This window comes from Mus caroli, unplaced genomic scaffold (assembly GCF_978045245.1).
Source record: "Mus caroli unplaced genomic scaffold, Mus_caroli_1 scaffold_7, whole genome shotgun sequence".
In the NCBI taxonomy this organism is placed as follows: Eukaryota; Metazoa; Chordata; class Mammalia; order Rodentia; family Muridae; genus Mus; species Mus caroli.
In genome coordinates, this window is record NW_028227262.1 from 90291957 (window position 1) to 90316399 (window position 24443).

Here is a 24443-nt window from a genome sequence, read left to right on the forward strand (position 1 = left end):
TCTATTCCTGCACAAACATTATGACCAAGAAGCAAGTTGGGGAGGAAAGCGTTTATTCAGCTTACACTTCCACATTGCTGTTCATCACCAAAGGAAGTCAGGACTGGAATTCAAGTAGGTCAGGAAGCAAGAGCTGATGCAGAGGCCATGGAGGGATGTTACTTACTGGCTTGCTTCCCCTGGCTTGCTCAGCTTGCTCTCTTATAGAACCCAAGACTACCAGCTCAGGAATGGCACCACCCACAAGGGGCCCTCCCCACATGATCACCAACTGAGAAAATGCCCCACAGCTGGATTTCATGGAGGCATTTCCCCAACTGAAGCTCCTTTCTCTGTGATAACACCAGCCTGTGTAATGTTGACATACAAAACCAGCCAGTACACCCATCATGGTAGCCATGATCTGAGGACAAGACAGATAAGGAAAGACACTCCCTAGCGGAAGGTATATGCCTGGCTAGTTTTATGTCAACTTAACACAAGCTAGAGTTATTATGGGTGAGGGAATCTCAATTAAAAAAAAAAAGTCCTCCATCAGAAAGGTCTGAGGGCAAGCCTAAGGGACATGGGACATTACTTTCTTGGTTGATGATAAGCAAGAGTCCAGCTCACTGTGGATGGTCCTGTCCCTGGGTAGGTCTTGAGTTATAAAATAAAGAAAACTGAGCAAGCCACAGGAGGAACTATGCTCCTCCCTGGATGCTGCTTCAGTTCCTGCCTCCAGGTTCCTACCCTGGATTCCCTCAGTGATGCATTTATAAGCTTTAAAGTAAAATTAATCTCAAAGTTGCTTTTGGTCATGGTATTTTATCACAGCAATAGAAACCCTAATTGTTGTTTTCAAAGTCACAAGTTTTGGAAGCTGAGGGGAAGAGAGCTATAAGGCATACGAGAAACATCTTACCATTAAGTCTTCCCCCAAACCATCTGAAACAGACAAACAGCTACATAAACATGAAATCCCTTTATAAATGCAAACTTACACCCAAAAATACACATTTATACTCTTTATGTGTGGAGGGAAAACATTGAGTTTTATCACTGTCCATGGACTTATAACAGGCTTATAGTCAATCCAAACACCGCAAGAGTTATATTTCAGGCTAGTGCTTTCTGGAAGCCTCTAAACAGACCTAGTTTTAATAAATAGATTTTACAAATAAGAGCTGCTTTAATTAACTTACCAATGAAATATCAATGAAATGATAATTATCAATTAATTTGGGTTTTTTAAATTTTGGGTTAATGTTTTATACCTTGGTAGCTAGAACAATTGCACAGACCATAGAAGAAATGTCTGTCTTTGGCTTCCCATCCTAAATCTTCTCTCTTCTAAGTAATCTTGACTTCCCCACTACCCCAGTCAAGCATTCTACCAACTTACTAATCTGTGAACAAGGACATTTCCTTCACTCCTATTTTGACAGCTCGCTCCTTCCAGTTAGATACTCTTACCCTGTGTACTATTCTTAATCAATGACATGCATTGGCAGACACTCAGAAGAGGTAAAACACTGTCAAATGGGCTAGAGTTCACAAGAGAGGCATGGACACATTTACAGGGTGTTAAATCCTAAGGCCAGAATAAGGACTATAATTTTGAGCTTAAGACACTCAAATTCTCCCAACCCCTTATATCTACCTGAAAGTATAGAATACAAAAAAGATGTCTTTTCATAAATCCATTCTAGAGACTTAATGTGGTTGGGTCAGTCCAATTATAAACAGTGTCACAGAACTACCACATCATCATCCATCTACTGTCCTAAAAAGGTACATCATTACATCTGTGTGCATTACTATGTGCGTGTGCACATGTACACCCACTCATGTGGAGGCCAGAGAACTACAATTAGGAGTCAGTCTCTTCTTCCACCACATGGGGCCTGAGGATTGAACTCAGGTGGTCAAGCATGGGGCAAGCGACTTTATGTACAGAGTCAACCTGTAGGCCCAAGACCTAATTATATTACAGTGGTTTGTTTTCTCAGAACTGCCCCTCCCCACCTGCCCATTTTAATGTGAAAATGGTGAATGGGTAGAGTGGAGCATAGGTCTGAAATCCTTGTACTCAGCAGGCTTAGGCAGGGGGATCTCAGAAATTCAAGGCCAGGTTAGGCATGGTAAGACTCTGTCTCAAATAATAAGTAAATAAATAGGCCCCAGTTCTCTATCTTTTCCCTTTGACTTACAGTTTTCTCTCAATGTGCAGTTAAAATTTCCCTTATTGGTCTGGTTCTTCTCAATTCAGTTCACATGTCTCCAAATATTCAACCTGAGAAGGGAGAAGAGTTTTCCTCTACTACACCATCAGCAATGAGTTTCGGAGACTGAATCCAGATGCTGTATCCTAAACGAAGATCAGGAAGCACCAGCTACCGGTACACATTGGCCAAAGCTCAAAATTAGCAGCAGTGAGCCAACAAATTATATAAAAAGTGACTTAGCAAAAACCTGGTTCCTGATGCGTAAAAAAGTTCAAGATAGAAGTCTTTAATTTGTTTTTAGTATTGCAGCTAAACACAACAGCATCAGTTTAAAAATTACCTGTGACCTGGACTTGAGGGGAAGTGGACATAGCTCCCATCCCTAACCCAACAGCTGTCTCCTATGCACAAGTGGTCACAAACGAAAAATTAGTTTTCACCAACAGAATCTCACTGGGGATATAAACCACTTTTAAGGTCAGGCCCTGTACCCAGTAGTAGATGCCCAACACAAAATGAATTCAGTGGCATTTTTAGAAGTTCTTTGCTTCAGAATGGTTTGCCAGGACTTTTTCTTTAAAAACCTTACAGGTCCTTTGTATATACATTATGGTTTCTGATTTTACGTTTTAAGGGATTTTTTGTGTATGCAAATATGTGTCTATATGTGTTTATTGACCTTTTATTTGGCTGTGGTTCTTCTGTTTGTTTTATCCTATTCTGGTTTATTTTCAGATTATCTAGTTTTTACTACTATTTATTAGTCTTTAGATGCCTGTTTGCATTCTAATGAGAGAGATAATAAAGGTTATGGATTTGGGTAAGTGGGCAGGTAGGAGTTATGTGAAGGGAAATTATATTCAGAATATATTATATATTTAAATATCTATTTTCAATAATAAAAAAAATTGCCTGTGCTACTTTCTGCTTCCTTCAGAAACCATCATGAGCTAGACTATCAGGGAGCATCAAACAGTGTCCACCAGACGCATCAACCTAAGCATATGTAGCATTTGAAACAGGCAATGTGACTGAGAGATTCAGACTTCCTGAATTTTAATTCAAGTTCTACATATGATACTAAACAAGATAATACAAGTCTACGTTACTTCTGGTTTTAGGATATATTTTTATTATTGAATTATTTCTAAACAATTTTATAAAGCCCTAAGATTTTTCTATGTTTTATATCATATAAATTCATTCCTGAGTTTCTAAATAGTACAAAACAGGGCTGGTGAAACAGCTCAGTGGGTACCTGCTGCCTGATAACCTAAGTGTAATTCCTAGAGCCCACATGTTTGAGGGGAAGAACCAACTCCAGGTTGTCCTTGACCTCTCCATGCTCACTGTAACACATGCACATACTCACACATGAACACACACAGATGTTTAATAAGTTTTAAAATAAATAGTATTATATTTCTTTTAACATTATCAAGTGCTTAAATAACATTTAAAGTAAACATCAATCAGGTAACTGCTACATGCATCTAGCTGAAAATAACAAACCTGAAACATGAGCACAGCAAGCAGAGCCTGAAGGGAGTTCTTCTGTTTTTCATATCTGTCTTTTATGTGCTAAAGTCGATCTTTTTCCTCACACAAAACAAATGAGAGGAGTCGCAAAGAATAACATCTGATCTCGAAAGAGACATTATAAAACTTTACCAAGAAACATATTTTTTACTAAAGTAAATTTCATACTATTTTGTTTAATATTCCAAATATGGATATGGGGAGGGGGAGATCAAGTTAAATAGCAATAACCTTTCAAGACAACCCCCAAAACACTCCTTACAAGTCTGAAAGGTCACTAATTATAAATACAGAGATTTGAGTTACAGCCTTAACAACCTAGCCCAGGTCGCAGAGCAAGAACACTCTAGTTAAGTTCTTTACCTTCAGCTATGTCTTGTTATGTATCTGTAAGTGCAAGACTCCTACTCCCACTTGCACGTTCTTTAGATTACACTGCAAGCCTACAATTCCTGGAAATCAGGCTCATCAGCTAAATATAATTACCACCAAGCCACATGCCTTGGGTTCATTCCCCAGAGACACACGTGCACGCACACAAAATAAATAGTAAATGTAATTAAGTTTCAATAAAAACACAAATTCTACAAGTTGTATTTGTAAGCTAGACATAGTGGCCCATAGGAATTCAAGGCCAGCCATCAGCTACATGGAGAATCTGAAGTTACCATGGGCTACATAGAACCTTATCTCTTAAAAACAAGAAAATCAGGCTGTAGCACACTTATCATACCAGCATTTGGGAGGTAGAAGGAAGAGGACCATTTTCTACTACTTAGTTCATAGCCAGCATATGTTACAGGAGACACTGTCTCAAAATGACAAAAATTAGTTAAAAATGTAAGTCATAATTCATGAAAATTGACTCTGCCAGCAGATTATAGTTATTTAAAAAGAAGCAATCTAACAATGTCTATTATTTTTGGATCCCTCAGATCTCCTCATACCCTATTCTCAATGATCCAAATAGATAGAAAACAAAGTGCCACAGGGATTAAAATCACTAGCCATCATGGTAAGGATGAGATTTTAAAACTTGACTATAAATATTATAGTGTTTATTACTGAACTACAAATAAAACCTAGAAAGGGAATAAACACAAATGAAGAAACTTAGCTTCAAAATTTTGGAAGGTAAGGACAAGTCCTAAACAATAGGATCTAAGAACTCTGACTCTAACCCTGACTGGCATCACGGGAAGATGAGCATCAGTGCATGGGGAGAGATCACAGAATTTTAGGTCCTAAAAGCCAAAGCAAAAACGAGAGGAAAATGTGAGGTTGAATTTCTCCATTAGAATTTTACAGGAAACTGCACAGCATGGAGTCTATAACTTAGTCATTTTCATCAGTCTAATATGTGTATAACACATGTATACTACATTAAGGTCAATATTCCTGTTCACTTCCAGTTTATAATTAAATAAATGTAATTACAATCAGATATGAATAAGCATAAACAGAAAACCAGAAGTCAATAGCAGCACTGTTTCTCAAAATTACTTTGAGCCTTAAAGTAGTAAATATACTTTATATCATGTGTGTGTGTGTTTCACAAAAATCATATTAGAAACCATAATTATAGTAGAAGAAACCTCTATTCCATGGACACATCATCTCAAATCCAATAATGCACTGTGGGGGGTGGGGGTGGGGAGGTTTTCTGTAAGACTCCCAACTGGCAGGGAAATGATCAGGGTGAGGTTAAAAAAAAAACCTCAGGCCACCATGAATTTAGCAGATTCTGGATCAAAACTTCTTAAGACTTACCAATCGGTTTATTTTCTTTCAGATTTAACACAGTAGAACTTTGGAGGAAAGTTTCAGCAGAACAACCATCATGACAAAGCTTGAGGCGTGGCTACATCAAAATTCCCTTGCAAAGTGCATCTCTACCTGTGACCTTCACCTAAGGAATGAGTTCTATTAACTGATAAACAGTGTTCACGGGAGGAAGGATTCATAAAGATGGGTTCTAGAGACTGAGAGGATTGCTTGGGGGATTTGGATGAAAGCTGGCCTCCATAGAACAGCAAAAGATCACCAGGTTGTTAGACAACCTCCTACTCCAGCCTTGGGGTAAACAGGTGTCATTTCCTTCCTTAGAAGAAAAGAGCCTGCCTGTTTAACAACTCTGGTTTCTAGTGTTTTCTGTAAGCTGTGCCCTCTACACTGTATCACTGTGGTCTGTACCACTGCTAACAGGAACAGCATAAATATTTATTTGAAATTTAACTTAACATTTCACCATTATAAATTTAACCAAATCAAAGGTTAAAAAGCAGAGAGGTAGAGTGTCTCAAATTCTGGGCATATTAGATTATGTTCTGAGCTTTTTTTAAAAAAAAGCACAGGATATAGAAATATTGCCAAGGACTTTTATTTTGAGAAGGAAGCGGCAAGTTTAAAGACTTGCCCAAAGATAACACTAAAGAGGAAAGGCTTCACAATAGACATAAGGACACTTTGAAAATCTCAAAGAGTCTCTACACAACTTCCTTTCATAATACATTCCTTTCAGTATACATCTTAATGAAACTACTAAGCTAATAAAATATTTCTGGTTCCTTAGCAGAGTCTAATAAACAGAAGCTAGTAACATGCAGAATGTTTATTTTATAACACTTATTAGGTCAATATTTGATTTTAAAACTTCAGCTCCTAAATCTTGAATAATTTACCTGTTTTGTAAAAAGAGAAATTCAAACTGAGGACTATAGTAAGGCCTTATCTAATGTAAGAAGCTGAATATATTAGTAGTCTGGGTGGCCATCATATGTAGTGAGAGAGTGCCTCACATGCACAAACTCACAGGCCCCAGACTCTATTAACAAAAATGAGTCTCAGAGGATACCTGGTCCTAAAACCAAACTTAGTTTATCAGTATCATTCTAAATAAACACAATCAGAGTGTCAGATTTGATATATGACAATGAGCCTATAAATGTTTGCAATACTGGAAGAAGAAAATGCTTCAGAAATGATGGTAGCAGTAAATACATGAAAATAGCAGAGCTTCCAACTTTGTGTCAAAAGCGGGGACAATCTGAGTAGCAAACCAAATATGGATAACGTTGGATTAAGAACCAAATAATGAAATAAAATTGCAGGAGTCAGTACTGACACAAATAGTTAAATAAGTAGAGGAAAAAATAGTTAACTGCACCTTAGAGTGGGACTCCTTAAAAATATGTCACTAAAACAATTATAAAGTGCAACGTGTTACTAAATGAGGGCCAAAATCACCTAGCTGCAGCTTGAGGGGAAACAGGATGCACAGAGTTCAAGTGTGTCCCCTAAGACACACCTTATCGACAAAGGGAAAGGTGAAATCCTTCATCAAGTGCTTATGATCCGTAAGAGCACATGTCAGCCTCATACCCTGGTACACTGACACGATGCACTTAGACAGGTACTTCATCTTCCTGACATTGTTCCCCTAAAACACAGTATCAATGTAGTCATGAGAAAGTATCAAACTCAAAGGAGATGAACTGCACACATTAATGAACTGACATCTTCTTTAACGTCAAGACCATGAATAAAACAAGGCTTCTTTTTATATATATTGGACTAAACTAAATATATAGCAGTGAACTATAACGTGGCAAACTTTGATTAATCCTAGATAAGACGATGGAAAGACAAAAGAGAGAGAGTGTGTGCAATGGCCACTGCTACACTAACGTCAGATGATCAGTTCTGTTAGTTGTGTTAGTTACGGCAGGTACCACTGCCTGCTCTGGACTAGAATGTTGTGCGGTTTACTTGCAACTTTTTAGTAATGCTTCAAAATTAAGACAGAGAAGAAAACAAACAACATTTTTCAATGTTTTCTATTGAAAGTTTGATCATTGATCATGAAGATATTTTAAATTCAAATCTCAGTCAAGGCTATATTGTTGCAATGTGCTGTTTTAAAAAACAATAATATAAAATGTTTCTTGAAACTCATATATTTATGATTGGCAGAAGCTGAGATGAAGTCAGTTGTGAGCCCTCCTATAACACAAGCTTCAGGGCTTACCTATGAGGACCTAGGAGGCAGAGAAAAACCTGGCATCTCTTGACTCTTTTCACATTTAAAGTGGAAGAACAAAGGAAACAGTGGCAATTGTTTTTTTTTTTTTGTTGAAAACTCAAGCCACTTGACTAACTCTTAGTAAAGTGGTAAGCATTTATGAACTTTAGGACTCATTACTCAGCTCCCACAGGTGGAACTCAGCACATTTTCCTGGGGGAAGGGAGATCTGTATCTATACCTGGAATTCAAGATGTAATGTATATTTATAGAAATGAAGTAGCAAAAAAAAAAAAAAAAGATCTGTAGGAGAATGGATCCACTGCCTAAGGTGGCTACTTACTCACTGTGTAAGTCAATGCCACACTGCCAAATAAATTCTATTTGTGGCTTAGATTTGAAGGGGGGGGGTGAATTAGAACGGCACTACAAGATTGAGCCATGACAAGTTATACTACTAGATTTAAACTAGAAGAAGCCGGTTGCTCTATATTTCTCAAGTCTACGTTTTACTTGAAGTATTTATCATAGGAGCTATATTTGGATATATAAAGTACAGTGTTTCCCTTCTACTGCACTCTCACAAAATGAACACTGGACTGGAGTCAGGCACATACACCAAGTAGTTGTCCAGTGAACACCAGCTTTGGTATCCAGTAATTCAATTGTATTCTAACTCTAGCTCACTGGCCACCCACTAAGGGCTCAGTCCCATTAGACAGCCTCTATTTCAGACATCAATCCAAGTAGTAGGCTGTCACCTGCACTTCTAAATGACTGGTTATAATTAATGTTTCCCACAGCCTCTATTACGTTGAATAAATACAGATAGGTTCACTCTCTACTTATGTTTGCCAGAATTTAAGGACACTGATAGCCAAGCATGGTAGTGTGTGACTATAATCCCAGCAGTTGGGAGGCAGAGGAAGGGGGAAGTCTGCAAGTTCAAGGCCAGCCCTGGTATACATAGCAAGTTCCAGGCCAAGAATAGCTACACAATTAGACCCTATATCAAAAGCACAAAAGAAAACAAAAAGACAGTTGTTACAAATGACATGGATGAATGACAGGAAAAATACCCACTCACAGAGACAACAAGTAGGGTCCTCAGCAAGACAGCTTTTAGCTTCTATCCTGCAGAGCTGAGAGATGGCCTCTTCTCTGAGAGCCAAAGCACTTACCAGACAAGGGAATCTATCTGTTCAGGTTATTTACTGATTAACAAGTTTTATAGAGCTGAACCACCAGCCTTCTTCCTCCTGTTTCAGAGGTCCATAGGTGGAGCTAAGTCTTAAATCTCTCATCATTTTCTGAGAGCTTTCTGAGACCATGCCCATCCTAAGGCTACCTAGGAGTCCCACCCTAGGTCACCTCACTTACAAAAATAACCTAGGCACTCTGGTTGGGGTTGAAGGTGTAATTCTGTGATGAATCTCTGAAAACTAACAACCCTACAGGGGAATGCCAGGGCCAGGAAGCAGGAGTGGGTGGGTTGGAGAAGCAGGGTTGGGGAGTGTATAGAGCACTTTCGGGATAGCATTTGAAATGTAAATGAAGAAATTATCTAATAAAAAATTGTTTTTGAAAATAAAAAGAATAACAAAAGACACAAAATCTCAGAAGATTCTAAGGATCTTGGGGGTCTCCGGCTGGGATGAAGCAAAGATCAAATATACTTTGCATTGTGCCACAATAACATCATCTCCATGTTATTGAACCAGAGCAAAGAGTCAGAGATCACAAATCTAAGATAGATCACAGGGTGCAAAGTAAGACCAGGGTGTCTTAGATTTCTCTACCACTATTGGTACACATTGAAATAATGGAGAAATCTTATTTCTTCAATTTCTACTCTTCCTGCAATTGTATTCTTTCTGCATTCCTTAATAATGATTTTAGTAACAAAATTGTAGTTATTAAAAGGCAAGAGGTTATAACGACAATATATTTTACAATAAAAAGCCAGCCTAAATTAACTTCTATCTGTGTACTAGTTAACTGCCCCTAGAGCTATGTTATCTAGAGCAGGACCCATCAGCTCTATATGCCTTGAAATGTGGACAGTATGAACTAAGATATGCTGTACATGATATAAGTAGGATGTACGGATGATTTTGATTATAAAAATCTATAGTTTCATATTGACTACAATTTTAAATTATATTGAACATAGTATTTTATACACTGTTATTTGTAGATAAATACAATATTTTACAGTTTCCAAGCGATATGTTGTCTTCTTTGCACCTCACTGTGAACTTGACCTGGCAAGAGAGCATATGAGCTACTGACCTAGAATTGGGTCCCCAGCAGTTTAAATATTTTCCAGGTCATGACTCCCACTTGTTTAATACTCACATAGTACAAAAGCTTGAACAATTAAATCACTTATATTTCTAGTGTCAATACTAAATGTTCACAGCCCAAAGGACTACTTTCCTGGGACTTCAAGTGAACCATACAGGAAACCATTCAGGGCTCCTTCAATAAAATAATGGATCGTGTTAACAAATTCCTTATTCCCGGGTCTCAAGAAGAAATTGTCACATGGATGTGAAATGTCTTATTAAATGGTAGAAAAGGAATAGTATAGTTTATAAACCCAAGTTCAATCTGCATTTTCCTACCAGCGCATATGTTCTTATCTCCTTCCTGCATGCCTTTATAGTGAGCTACTCTCAGGACCTGCAGGATATATAGATATTAAATATACATTCATGGACCAAGGAGATAGCTCAGTCAGTAGAGTCCTTGCAAACATTAAGGCCTGAGCTGTTATCTGGCTGGCTAGTGAAGCAGCAATGGGTGGCAGGCGAGTCCCTGAGAATAACTGATAAGCCAGGAAGCCTACCTGGTGAGCTCCAGACAATAGTGTGAGAGTCTCTGGGAAAACAGGGAGATAGAGTGCATGGCATGAGAAAGGACACCTGAGGCAGAGGGGAGAGAAGGGAGAGGATGAAGGGAAAGAATTGGAGGAGAAAGAGGAAGACAAAAACAAAAGAAGAGACAGATATACTCTGATCACTGATACAAGTTCATAGTCCTTTTCTTCTTAGACTGCCTACCTGGTAGCTTGAGTGTGAGCATGAAGAGTGGCTATAATACACACTTGCACACTAAAGTCCACTCCCTGTAATTATTCCAGGGATATGAAGAGTTTAAGTCAAACTGACGGAATGATTCATGGAAAGTGAAACGTTTTCTTCTTCTTTTAAAACAACAGTTGTCCCTTACTTCCTATGCCTTCTTTTCTCCAGTATAATCATGATGGGCTAGGAGCCAGGCCAGTCTCCTGAAGGACAGTTAGGGTCATAGGGCCTCTGGGAGTCTCACTCTTTCTTTGAAGGATGACCACCTGGAATGCCATCAGAGGGAAGTCACAAAATGTACTCTTTACCCTGCAGGATAACTTGAAGGATTTAGGACAGGTTAGTTACCTTAATTTCTAGCCATTTCCCCCAGGCTCAATACAAATCAGACATCAACCCAGCTTCCACAGTGTCTCTGATCTCACCAAGACTGCATTCACCCTTCCTGAGAAAATGCACATACCACTGAGATTAATCATCACTGGGGCAGGAGAAATAATCTTGGTCAACCCATATCCACTCATATCTATTTTAAATAACTGTTATACTACCACCTTTGAATGATTCCCTAAACACTTCAGTTGTCTTTAGAAGTAAATGAATTATGAGCTCAAAATCCCTCAGCGACTTCCCAGCGAATGGGAAACAGCTGTAAGGCAAAGGCAAAAAGTAACGATAAAAGTTAAGACTCGACTCTCCACAGAAACCTTTTCAGTATTATTTTAGTAACTACTGTAATAAGCCGGTCAAATTTTAAAGTTAATTATTAAAACTCAATAGCTTGATATGACAGTGCCCTGGAACAGTCCCAGTGCTGGAATGGCTGAGACAAGAGAATTGTTTGAGCTCGAGGTCTAAGGCAGTCTGGGAGTCATAGAAAGACCCCTCCAGTCGAAAATTAATAAATAAACGAATAGATAAATAAATAAATGAAAGTAGAAAAACGGAAAAGAGTAATCAGAATGCATTTCATCCACGCGTGAAACTGACAAAGAACAAAATGTAAGGTCAAAGGCAAACATTACAATAAAAGTAAGATTCAACTCTCCACAGAAAGGTTAGAAAGGGAACCCAGAAAGTAACAATACACCTAAAATTGACAAACTTTAGGCCCGGGGTTGGGGTAGGTGTTCCGTCCCCTTGAAAACTTCTCCACTGTGGGGCTGACTTTCATTCAGTCAGTTTAATCTATCCATTCAAGGAGTCTTATCCTTTCCAAACAGTTGGAGCAAATAGGTTTGGACTTTATCCTCCTGCTATCACCGCACCGCACAAGTTTCTGGAGAAATGACTGAACTGTCAGTCCTTGTTTTCCTCCTCACTTTCACAACCCACACCACGCGGTCCCCCTGGCCCCCACGCAGCGCCCCGCAGGGCCGCCACTCGCCCCCGCGGCGCCTAGCACACTCCCGGAGCTTCCCCGCACTCCGCTCACCTCGCGGTCCCTGGCGGAGCAGCAGCCGCGCCGCCCAGAACTCGCACACGCTCAGACCTGCACACGCTCGCCCCGCCAGGAGCGTCTGCCCGCCCCGCACAGGCGCCCGACCGCCGTGACGTCAGCTCGCGCCGCCCCGCAGCTCGCGCGCAGGAGAAGCCCGTCCCATGAGCAGCTGGACACATGTGGGCGGGGGGCTTCCTGCGCTACACTGGCTCCTGGGAGGTGGGCGGAGAGCGGAGAGCGGAGAGCAGAGAGCCCCGGGTCATGGCGGAGGCAAGGCGCTGCCCTGCGATAAGAAGCCTCGAAAGAAAATATACTCAGAATACCTTCACCCTGTGAACCTGGAGGACCCACAAGATACCCAAGATGCAAATTAGGCAAATTACTATTATAACTGTGGCAGGCTGGACTTTGTGTGGACTCTCCCAGGATTTATGGAAATGGGGTAGATGGCCTTATGATGAGAGAAAGGGAGCTGCTCCTAAAATTATCTGATTCCCTACTTGTTTGGGAACTTTACCAGCCAGCTGCCAAAAATGGAAGGATCCTATGCTAGAAGTTGGGGACTTCTCTTAGGTGGCTGTACAGAATGCCATAGGAAAAAAGACACTGGAAGACACCAAATTCATCTCAATCACTTCCTAAATCCAGGTAATCTCGAGAAACACAGCTATGGCTAGTCTTAGGGTTTCTATTGCTTTGATGAAACACTATGACCAAAAGCAACTTGGGGAGAAAAGGGTTTGTTCTGCTTACACTTACACACCATGGTCAATCACTGAAAGCAGTGAAGTCAAGAGCTCAAACAGGGCAAGAATCTGGAGGGAGGGTCTGACGCAGAGGCCATGGTGGAGTGCTGCTTACTTGCTGTATCATGGCTTGCAAAGTTTATTTGTTTGTTTTATAGAACTTAGGACCACCAGCCCAGGAAAGTCTCCCACCCCATTGATCACTAATGAAGAAAATGCCTTAAGGGCTTGCCTACAGCCAGATATTAAGGACACTTTTTTTCCAATTGAAAGCCCCTCTTTTCAAAAGACTCTAGCTTGTGGCAAGTTAATAACAAGATAGTCCAGACACTTGACCCATTGTGAGCCGACACATCAATACAACACTATTTAACAATAATTTTCATTTCTTTTTTTAACATTCCCAAGATCTTAATAAATATGACAATATAAAACATAAAATTCAAGTAGTCTTTACAAATCAAGCAATGTAAAAGTTCGCTCATTCTCTTGTTTGTTTGTTTTTTTAAATCTAAAGTTTCTTCAAGTTTTATAGTGCTCCTATAAAATCAAAACAAGTTCAACCCTTTCTTATTCCAAGAAGAAAATATCAGACACAGTCACAGTCAGATCAGAGCAAAATCAAAGTCCGATGGTGTAAATCTCAGTGCCAGGCTTCTGAGACTCATGTGAGATGCATGTCACACAAAGTCTTCTGTGCTTGTCCAAAGGGCTTGCCATCCTACACATAGCTTGTCTTGTAGGCTGTACACTATAGGGCTGCTGCTGTCCTTCACAGTCATTCCATGGTACTGGTGTTTCCAAAACATTGGGGGCTTCTGCTACAACTGGACTATACTTTCACCCCTGGCTTCTCCTGGGCTCTATTTTAGGACTCCAGCCAAGCCACCAAATGCCAAGACACAGCCTCCTTCCTTGAGCCCTTCGTGCCTTGAAACCATACCACCTGGTGACTACCAGGATCTGCTACCAGCATTGGGGGAAAACTGACTATCTCTGGAGCATAGCTTCTGTATTCCAGTGTGCTGAAACACTTCCCAGTAGGTCTCACCTCAATGGGGCTGGTCTCAATTTCAGCTAATTTCTCAAACCCAACTAACCGACATCAATTGTCTTGGTAAAGCAAAGGTTCGACTCAGTGTTTCTGGTATCTTGTTAACTGTAGCTATTTCTTCAGCCCCACCCAGATGACCAGCACCACAGATTCTTAATCAAAGTATCAAATGGCCCCTTTTGTAACCCCCAAATTACTGATACTAGAGAGACTTCAGTGTTGTACAGTTTGCCTCTGCCTTCCTCCCCAGAGGCTCCCATCCTCCCTTACCCTTCCCTCCCCACTTCCTGCAGCAACACAATATGCAGACCGCTGGTTTCTGTGCTGTGTGTTCCTGCAACCAACCAATAAATAGGTTATTGGCTACACCAATTAAAATAAGCCAAACTACCCTGGTGCCTATATCTGGCCCTTACAAAGGTATAAAAAGTGTGTTCTTTCTTTGTTCTGGGTCTCTCCTCTGGCCCACATTCTGGGAGGGGGTTCCCCAACATGATGGATAAGTAAAATCCTCATGCATTTTGCAACAATGGCAGTTTCTGTGGTCTTTGTGAGTAAGGATCTTTTGACAAACTACAACAAAACAATAAAAAGACTCTTGGGAGTTGCAGTGGACTTTTCAATTCTTAGACTCATCTGGGTTTCCCGTGGAATCATGGCACAACATTTGGGGGCTCGTCCAAATGGAATCAGGAGTCTGGAGAGTCTATGCTGACGAGCAAGTGTGAGCAAGTGTCAGCATTTCTGTTGTCAATGATGGGCTGTGAGGTTAGGGCTCAGCAGAGTCTTACATTTGGCTGGGAATCCAGCTCCTTGGGAACACACTGGAGTGGTGAATCTGAGGTCTCCAGCTTTTACTGCAGTTCCCGTTTGTCTTGCTGTTCATCAAAGTCTGAGTCTGTAAGTCTGTTTGAACTTTTGCTGGCAAGTTTCAGGAGGCTCAGAGAGCCTAATGTGTCTGGTACAGTCAAATAAGGTGGGCAAGACGTGCCTTAACATCCAGACCAGGGGGAGGAGAGGGGGTACTGAAGGACACTTCAGCCACCCTGGAGGGAGCCTAGAAGGCTCTGCTCCTTCTGGAAACAAGACAATGTCGGCGGAAGCAGAGTCTTGCTATAACCTGCTTTATCTGCCATATGAGCAGGAACATCTGGTGTCTGTAACTGGGCCCATGTGTGTTGATTGACTTTCTCTGTGTTTGTTGGTGTCTCGTTCTATGTCTTGGACTTAGACTGATAGACATTTTTTGGACATTGGACAGACTGAAAGACAAATTAGTTACTCTCTGCTTCTCCTCATGTTGCAGCAGGCTTTGCAGTTCTTGGGCTTGTCTGGGTTTCCCGTGGACTCAGGGCACAACAGCCCCAACAGTCTTTAACCTCACAAGCCATGGCTCAATCTAGCCAGGATAGCTACTAACAATGTTACTTAGAAAATTGTGGTTCCTTTTTTGGGTTCCGTGGTTTAAAAACAAAGCAAAACAAAATAAACAAACAAATCACCCCCAAAACAATGGGGTAGGCAACCTGAAACCTCACTGTCTTTTGATAGAAGGTTTATCGGTAAGAGATGAGGAAGAAGAAGAGGAAAAGCTATTCCTCCTTTGCATTAGAGGTCACCAAGCAGCCATGATAAGGGAGAAAGGTAGGGCATAGAGCGAGACCTATGGGGTCTGGAAAAACATGCTTCAACTTTGCCAGTATCTGGGAAAAAAAGAAAAATGAAGAAAAGGGGAAAGTTCAACTGTGTTTCCAAGGGAGAAGCTCTGTAAGGGACCATACTGAGTGAGAGAACTACTTCTGGAAAAGACATCCACACTGCTTCTTTAAGGGATCAACTGTTGCTCCCATCTCTGTGGCAGCCCACCTGGATTAACTGTTATGGGAAGAGAGAATAATAAATAATGATCTAATCTTTGAATCAGATCAGAATGTCACATCTCTACCCAAGGCCAGAGCTACCTCATTCTTTAGCCAAGGAGAAATAGCTTGGCCTCATCACCCTGAAGCCTCCACCATTTCATATGCTATTTTAAATTCCCAGGAGTAACAAAGGTAATGTTTACGTATCTAGCTTTACCAAGGAAATGGGAGGTTAATTCTAAATTAACCATGACTTCACCGGCCCCCCAAGCCTGACAATGCCCAACTAGCTATCTTACAACAATTTCATTTTGGGTCAAAAGCACTGCATCTTTAATCTCAGCCTTGAAAAGATATAGGTTAAATTTATTTATTTATGTATTTACTTTAGTTTTGATTTTAAATCACTGTGTAGTCTTGTGCTTAAACTGAACATCTCAAATTGATGTGGGATATTTTAGAAATGTGTTTTAGTTTGATTTTTAATTATGTGTTTGTGTGATGGGGCTGGGGTGTGTGTGTATGTTTGTTCCAGTGCCTGAGAAGTTCCAGTAGCTGATCCCCCCTGGAGCTAGCTTTGTGTTTCCCATGGGTGCTGGGAACCCATCTAGTCTTTCTCAAGAACAGTATGCACTCTTAAATACTGAGTCATCTCTCCACATCCCCTTTCAATTATTTTAAATTTTTAATCGAGAAAAATAAATGCATGATTAACTTCTACACGGGTCATATTACAAGAAAAAAGTTTGTATACACTTCATCACTGATCATGAGTTTCTCTCCTTAGGAAATCAACAGCTACAATGACTGGGTACATTTGTTGTCACTGGGATAAAGGTCCCTTTTTCATGTCTTGGTCTTGTTAATAAAAGAATTAAGAAATGGTCTCAGGAGGGAGCTTCAGGTTGATGTCATTGGACTTAGAGGAAACGAACGGGCCAAGCAAGCTGGAGAGCTCTACACCTATCAGGAGAAAGGTGGAAATGTTATGTGTTTTAGATGTAGAAGTAAAGAAACTGGCCAGGCCACTGGATGCCTGCCTATCCCTTCATGGAGGAAAGGAAGAAATCAGAGAGAGTAAGTGTTTCCCAGATGTCAAGACAAACATGTAGCCATCCTGACAGGAATGAAGATACTCTAAAGAGACACTAGTGACCATTCCTTTGTTTTGTCAGACTATTGAAACAATGGTCCCCAAGAACTGGAATTTCTCCAGAAATCTCATTTTGGAAGTAAGCAACGGCTTGAAGCCTGGTACTGGCCAGAGGAGGACAGACACTGTACACATTCTCCCTTGTCAAACCTTGCAAGTGTCTGCATCCCAGAAAATGATGGGCCACTGGTTGACAGGACGAAATTTGACCTGGGCTACTTAGTTTTGCTGACCCTTTTCCTTCCATTTCAACCTAAACTTCATGTCAGGACCCCAAGGACTGAACTGCTGTATTTTTTGTTTCATCTTTCCTTTGTAGACATAGTGAATAAATTTGTTTTTTTTTTCTGCTTACCACCCTTGTTTGTTTGTTTCTTTGTTTTCCCCTACTACTTATTGGCCAGCCCTAGCCTGTTAGGGATGCCAGGGCCCAGGCTCTGACACTAATGACTATATTAACAAGCAGACTAAAGATCTCCTCTAGATCCAGGGGATAAGAGACAGAAAGAGTGGGAAAAGGATGTCTTAGGGATTAAGAGCACTTGATGCTCTTAAAGAAGTTCTAGGTTTGGTTCCTAGTATCAACATGGTGGCTAACAGCCATCCATAACTCTAGGAGGACCTGTCACCCTCTTCTGAACTCTTAGCGCACCAGGCATGCACCTGGTACACAATATGTACCTGCAGATAAAACATTCGAGCACATAAAGTAAAAAGTAAGTCATAGATTTTAAGAATGGGAAAAGGATAAAGTTAGTTTTTGGAGTTAGCACTCAGAAAGAGAGCCTAACTCAGAAAACAAAGAACAAAGGTTAGGCAAGGGAAACTCCTGTTAACTACACCAAAAGAATATTATCAGATGCTGGACAAGTTATTTCTAAAGAGGGCTACTGACCTGAAACAATCACACTTACTGAGAGGCTCTGGAGTGAATCAGTGCATCTTAGAATCACAGCTAGTCCATGTTTTATTATGTCCTAAGGTATATATCATACACTTCATCTTTTGTCTGGTCTTCAGATCATAAACTAGGAGATTCTTTTTTTTTTCTTGAGAGATTTTTTTTTAATTTTTAATATTTTTATTACATATTTTCCTCAGTTACATTTCCAATGCTATCCCAAAAGTCCCCGATAGCGCCCCCCACTTCCCTACCCACCCATTCCCATTCTTTTGGCCCTGGCATTCCCCTATATTGGGGCATATAAAGTTTGCAAGTCCAATGGGCCTCTCTTTCCAATGATGGCCAACTAGGCCATCTTTCGATACATATGCAGCTAGAGACAAGAGCTCCGGGGTTCTGGTTAGTACATCATGTTGTTCCAACAATAGGGTTGCAGATCCCTTTAGCTCCTTGGGTACTTTCTCTAGCTTCTCCATTTGGAGCCCTGTGATACATCCAATAGCTGACTGTGAACATCCACTCCTGTGTTTGCTAGGCTCTGGCATCGTCTCACAAGAGACAGCTATATTTGGGTCCTTTCAGCAAAAACTTGCTAGTGTATGCAATGGTGTCAGTGTTTAAAAGCTGCTTATGGGAAGGATCCCTGGATACGGCAGTCTCTAAATGGTCCATCCTTTCATCACAGCTATGAACTTTGTCTCTGTAACTCCTTCCCTGGGTGTTTTGTTCCCAATTCTAAGAAGGGGCACAGTGTCCACACTTTGGTCTTCATTCTTCTTCAGTTTCATGCGTTTAGTAAATTGTATCTTATATCTTGGGTATCCTAAGTTTTGGGCTAATATCCACTTATCAGTGAATACATATTGTGTGAGTTCTTTTGTGATTGTGTTACTTCACTCAAGATGATGCCCTCCAGGTCCATCCATTTGGCTAGGAATTTCATAAATTCATTCTTTTTAATAGCTGAGTAGTACTCCATTGTGTAAATGTACCATAATTTCTGTATCCATTCCTCTGTTGAGGGACATCTGGGTTCTTTCCAGCTTCTGGCTATTATAAATAGGACTGCTATGAACATAGTGGAGCATGTGTCCTTCTTACCGGTTGGGACATCTTCTGGATATATGCCCAGGAGAGGTATTGCTGGATCCTCCGGTAGTACTATGTCCAATTTTCTGAGGAACCGCCAGACTGTTTTCCAGAGTGGTTGTACAAGCTTGCAATCCCACCAACAATGGAGGGGTGTTCCTCTTTCTCCACATCCTCGCCAGCATCTGCTGTCACCTGAATTTTTGATCTTAGCCATTCTGACTGGTGTGAGGTGGAATCTCAGGGTTGTTTTGATTTGCATTTCCCTGATGATTAAGGATGTTGAACATTTTTTCAGGTGCTTCTCTGCCATTCGGTATTCCTCAGGTGAGAATTCTTTGTTCAGTTCTGAGCCCCATTTTTTAATGGGGTTATTTGACTTTCTGGAGTCCACCTTCTTGAGTTCTTTATATATATTGGATATTAGTCCCTTATCTGATTTAGGATAGGTGAAGATCCTTTCCCAATCTGTTGGTGGTTTTTTTGTCTTATTGATGGTGTCTTTAGCCTTGCAGAAGCTTTGCAGTTTCATGAGGTCCCACTTGTCAATTCTCGATCTTACAGCACAAGCCATTACTGTTCTATTCAAGAATTTTTCCCCTGTGCCCATATCTTCAAGGCTTTTCCCCACTTTCTCCTCTATAAGTTTCAGTGTCTCTGGTTTTTTGTGAAGTTCCTTGATCCACTTAGACTTGACCTTAGTACAAGGAGATAGGAATGGATCGATTCCCATTCTTCTACATGTTAACAACAAGTTGTGCCAGCATCATTTGTTGAAAAATGCTGTCTTTCTTCCACTGGATGTTTTTAGCTCCCTTGTCGAAGATCAAGTGACTGTAGGTGTGTGGGTTCATTTCTGGGTCTTCAATTCTATTCCATTGGTCTATTTGTCTGTCACTATACCAGTACCATGCAGTTTTTATCACAATTGCTCTGTAGTAGAGCTTTAGGTCCGGCATGGTGATTCCACCAGAGGTTCTTTTATCCTTGAGAAGAGTTTTTGCTATCCTAGGTTTTTTGTTATTCCAGATGAATTTGCAGATTGCACTTTCTAATTCGTTGAAGAATTGATTTGGAATTTTGATGGGGATTGCATTGAATCTGTAGATTGCTTTTGGCAAGATAGCAATTTTTACAATGTTGATCCTGCCAATCCATGAGCATGGGAGATCTTTATATCTTCTGAGATCTTCTATAATTTCTTTCTTCAGAGACTTGAAGTTTTTATTATACAGATCTTTCACTTCCTTAGTTAGAGTCACGCCAAGATATTTTATATTATTTGTGACTATTGAGAAGGGTGTTGTTTCCCTAATTTCTTTCTCAGCCTGTTTATTCTTTGTGTAGAGAAAGGCCATTGATTTGTTTGAGTTAATTTTATATCCAGCTACTTCACCGAAGCTGTTTATCAGGTTTAGGAGTTCTCTGGTGGAATTTTTAGGGTCACTCATATATACTATCATATCATCTGCAAAAAGTGATATTTTGACTTCATCTTTTCCAATTTGTATCCCTTTGATCTCCTTTTGTTGTCAAATTGCTCTGGCTAGGACTTCAAGTACAATGTTGAATAGGTATGGAGAAAGTGGACAGCCTTGTCTAGTCCCTGATTTTAGAGGGATTGCTTCAAGCTTCTCACCATTTACTTTGATGTTGGCTACTGGTTTGCTGTAGATTGCTTTTATCATGCTTAGGTATGGGCCTTGAATTCCTGATCTTTCCAAGACTTTTATCATGAATGGGTGTTGGATCTTGTCAAATGCTTTTTCCGCATCTAACGAGATGACCATGTGGTTTTTGTCTTTGAGTTTGTTTATATACTGGATTACGTTGATGGATTTCCGTATATTGAACCATCCCTGCATCCCTGGGATGAAACCTACTTGGTCAGGATGGATGATTGTTTTGATGTGTTCTTGGATTCGGTTAGCAAGAACTTTATTGAGGATTTTTGCATCAATATTCATAAGGGATATTGGTCTGAAGTTTTCTATCTTTGTTGGGTCTTTTTGTGGTTTAGGTATCAGAGTAATTGTGGCTTCATAGAATGAGTTGGGTAGACTACCTTCTGTTTCTATTTTGTGGAATAGTTTGTGAAGAACTGGGATTAGATCTTCTTTGAAGGTCTGATAGAACTCTGCACTAAACCCATCTGGTCCTGGGCTTTTTTTAGTTGGGAGACTATTAATGACTGCTTCTATTTCTTTGGGGGATATAGGGCTGTTTAGATCATTAACCTGATCTTGATTCAACTTTGGTACCTGGTATCTGTCTAGGAACTTCTCCATTTCATCCAGGTTCTCCAGTTTTGTTGAGTATAGCCTTTGGTAGAAGGATCTGATGGTGTTTTAGATGTCTTCAGGATCTGTTGTTATGTCTCCTTTTTCATTTCTGATTTTGTTAATTAGGATGCTTTCCCTGTGCCCTCTAGTGAGTCTGGCTAAGGGTTCATCTATCTTGTTGATTTTCTCAAAGAACCAGCTCCTTGATTGGTTGATTCTTTGAAGAGTTCTTCTTGTTTCCACTTGGTTGATTTCGCCCCTGAGTTTGATTATTTCCTGCCGTCTACTCCTCTTGGGTGAATTTGCTTCCTTTTGTTCCTGTGCTTTTAGGTGTGTTTTCAAGCTGCTAATGTGTGCTCTCTCTAGTTTCCTTTTGGAGGCACTCAGAGCTATGAGTTTTCCTCTTAGAAATGCTTTCATTGCGTCCCATAAGTTTGGGTATGTTGTGGCTTCATTTTCATTGAACTCTAAAAAGTCCTTAATTTCTTTCTTTATTCCTTCCTTGACCAAGGTATCATTGAGAAGAGTGTTGTTCAGTTTCCATGTGAAGGTTGGCTTTCTATTATTTATTTTGTTATTGAAGATCAGCCTTAGTCCATGGTGATCTGATAGGATGCATGGGACAATTTCAATATTTTTGTATCTGTTGAGGCCTGTTTTGTGACCAATTATGTGGTCAATTTTGGAGAAGGTACCATGAGGTGCTGAAGAGAAGGTATATCCTTTTGTTTTAGGATAGAATGTTCTGTAGATATCTGCCAGATCCATTTGATTCATAATTTCTCTTAGTTTCACTGTGTCCCTGTTTAGTTTCTGTTTCCATGATCTGTCCATTGGTGAAAGTGGTGTGTTGAAGTCTCCCACTATTATTGTATGAGGTGCAATGTGTGCTTTGAGATTTACTAAAGTTTCTTTAATGAATGTGGCTGCCTTTGTATTTGGAGCATAGATATTCAGGATTGATAGTTCCTCTTGGAGGATTTTACCTTTGATGAGTATGAAGTGTCCCTCCCTGTCTTTTTTAATGACTTTGGGTTGGAAGTCAATCTTATCAGATATTAGAATGGCTACTCCAGCTTGTTTCTTCATACCATTTGCTTGGAAAATTGTTTTCCAGCCTTTCATTCTGAGGTAGTGTCTATCTTTTTCTCTGAGATGAGTTTCCTGTAAGCAGCAAAATGTTGGGTCTTGTTTGTGTAGCCAGTTTTTTAGTCTATGTCTTTTTATCGGGGAGTTGAGTCCATTGATATTAAGTGATATTAAGGAAAAGTAATTGTTGTTTCCTGTTATTTTTGTTGTTAAAGTTGGCATTCTGTTCTTGTGGCTGTCTTCTTTTAGGTTTGTTGAGGGATTACCTTCTTGTTGTTTCTAGGGCGTGGTTCCTGTCCTTGTATTGGTTTTTTTCTGTTATTATCCTTTGAAGGGCTGGATTCGTGGAGAGATAATGTGTGAATTTGGTTTTGTCGTGGAATACTTTGGTTTCTCCATCTATGTTAATTGAGAGTTTGGCTGGGTATAGTAGCCTGGGCTGGAATTTGTGTTCTTTTAGTGTCTGTATAACATCCGTCCAGGATCTTCTGGCTTTCATAGTCTCTGGTGAGAAATCTGGTGTAATTCTGATAGGCTTGCCTTTATATGTTACTTGGCCTTTTTCTCTTACTGCTTTTAGTATTCTGTCTTTATTTAGAGCATTTGTTGTTCTGATTATTATATGTCGGGAGGTATTTCTTTTCTGGTCCAGTCTATTTGGAGTTCTGTAGGCCTCTTGTATGTTCATGGGCATCTCTTTCTTTAGATTTGGGAAGTTTTCTTCTATAATTTTGTTGAAGATGTTTGCTGGTCCTTTGAGTTGAAAATCTTCATTCTCATCCACTCCTATTATCCGTAGGTTTGGTCTTCTCATTGTGTCCTGTATTTCTTGGATGTTTTGAGTTAGGATCTTTTTGCATTTTACATTTTCCTTGATTGTTGTGCTGATGTTCTCTATGGAATCTTCTGCACCTGAGATTCTCTCTTCCATCTCTTGTATTCTGTTGCTGATGCTGGTATCTATGGTTCCAGATTTCTTTCCTAGGGTTTCTATCTCCAGTGTTGCCTCATTTTGGGTTTTTTTTATTGTGTCTACTTCCCTTTTTAGGTCTAGTATGGTTTGGTTCAATTCCATCATCTGTTTGAATGTGTTTTCCTGTTTTTCTGTAAGGACTTCTACCTGTTTGATTATGTTATCCTGTTTTTCTTTAAGGATTTGTAACTCTTTAGCAGTGTTCTCCTGCAATTCTTTAAGGGATTTTTGTGCTTCCTCTTTACTGTCTTCTACCTGTTTACCAGTGTTCCTTTGTATTTTTTTAAGTGTGTTATTAAAGTCCTTCTTGAAGTCCTCTACCATCATCATGAGATATGCTTTTAGATCCGTGTCTAGCTTTTCCGGTGTGTTGGGGTGCCCTGGACTGGGCGAAGTGGGAGTGCTGGGTTCTGATGATGGTGAGTGGTCTTGGTTTCTGTTAGTAAGATTATTACGTTTACCTTTCGCCATCTGGTAATCTCTGGGGTTAGTTGTTGTCGTTGTCACTGTTTAAAGATTGGAGCAGAAGCTGTGTTCCATTCACCAGCAGTCTCAAAATCCTGTGGCGGGGGTCGTGGGTAGCTGGCGGGTGTCACCCGACCCTGCGCTCTAGCTACCCCGGTGCTGGTCCGGCCGGAAGAGGCCTGTGGTCCTACTCAGGCCAGTTTTCTGCTTCCCTAACTAATGCAGTCTCAGGTCCCGCGCGCAATTGGATTGGAGCAGAAGCTGTGTTCCACTCACCAGAAGTCTTAAGATCCTGTGGCGGGTGTTGTGGGTAGCTGGCGGGTGTCAGCCGACCCTGCGCTCTAGCTACCCCGGTGCTGGTCCGGCCGGAAGAGCAACTAGGAGATTCTTATTGCAGCCGCTCTCATTCCTGTCAAAGCAAAGAAAATATCTGCGGCCTAAATCACAAGAATGTCACCAAACACTGACCAAGCTCTTTGTAAAAGGGCTACAGACCATCAAGTACTTCAGAGGATGTCTCTGGGTCGGT

General features: G+C 40.4%; 1 protein-coding gene across 8 annotated transcripts in view; it reads right to left on the reverse strand.

The window, feature by feature from the left end:
* The window catches only part of Abcg2 (ATP binding cassette subfamily G member 2 (JR blood group)), a 119983-nt gene that overhangs the window by 45819 nt on the left and 49721 nt on the right, over positions 1 to 24443 (reverse strand). Inside the window, exons 1-2 of one of the 8 annotated variants that reach the window (XM_029478608.2) lie at positions 12292 to 12328; positions 11002 to 11122 (exon numbers count right to left, since the gene is read on the reverse strand). The exons of 3 other annotated variants lie outside the window; for them this stretch is intronic. The gene's annotated coding sequence lies outside the window, so the exon portion shown is untranslated. Of the gene's footprint in view, positions 1 to 2192; positions 2368 to 11001; positions 11123 to 12291; positions 12398 to 24443 lie in introns of those variants that run through there. 4 more of the 8 variants (XM_085840572.1, XM_085840574.1, XM_021165146.3 and 1 more) reach the window with 4 other exon arrangements.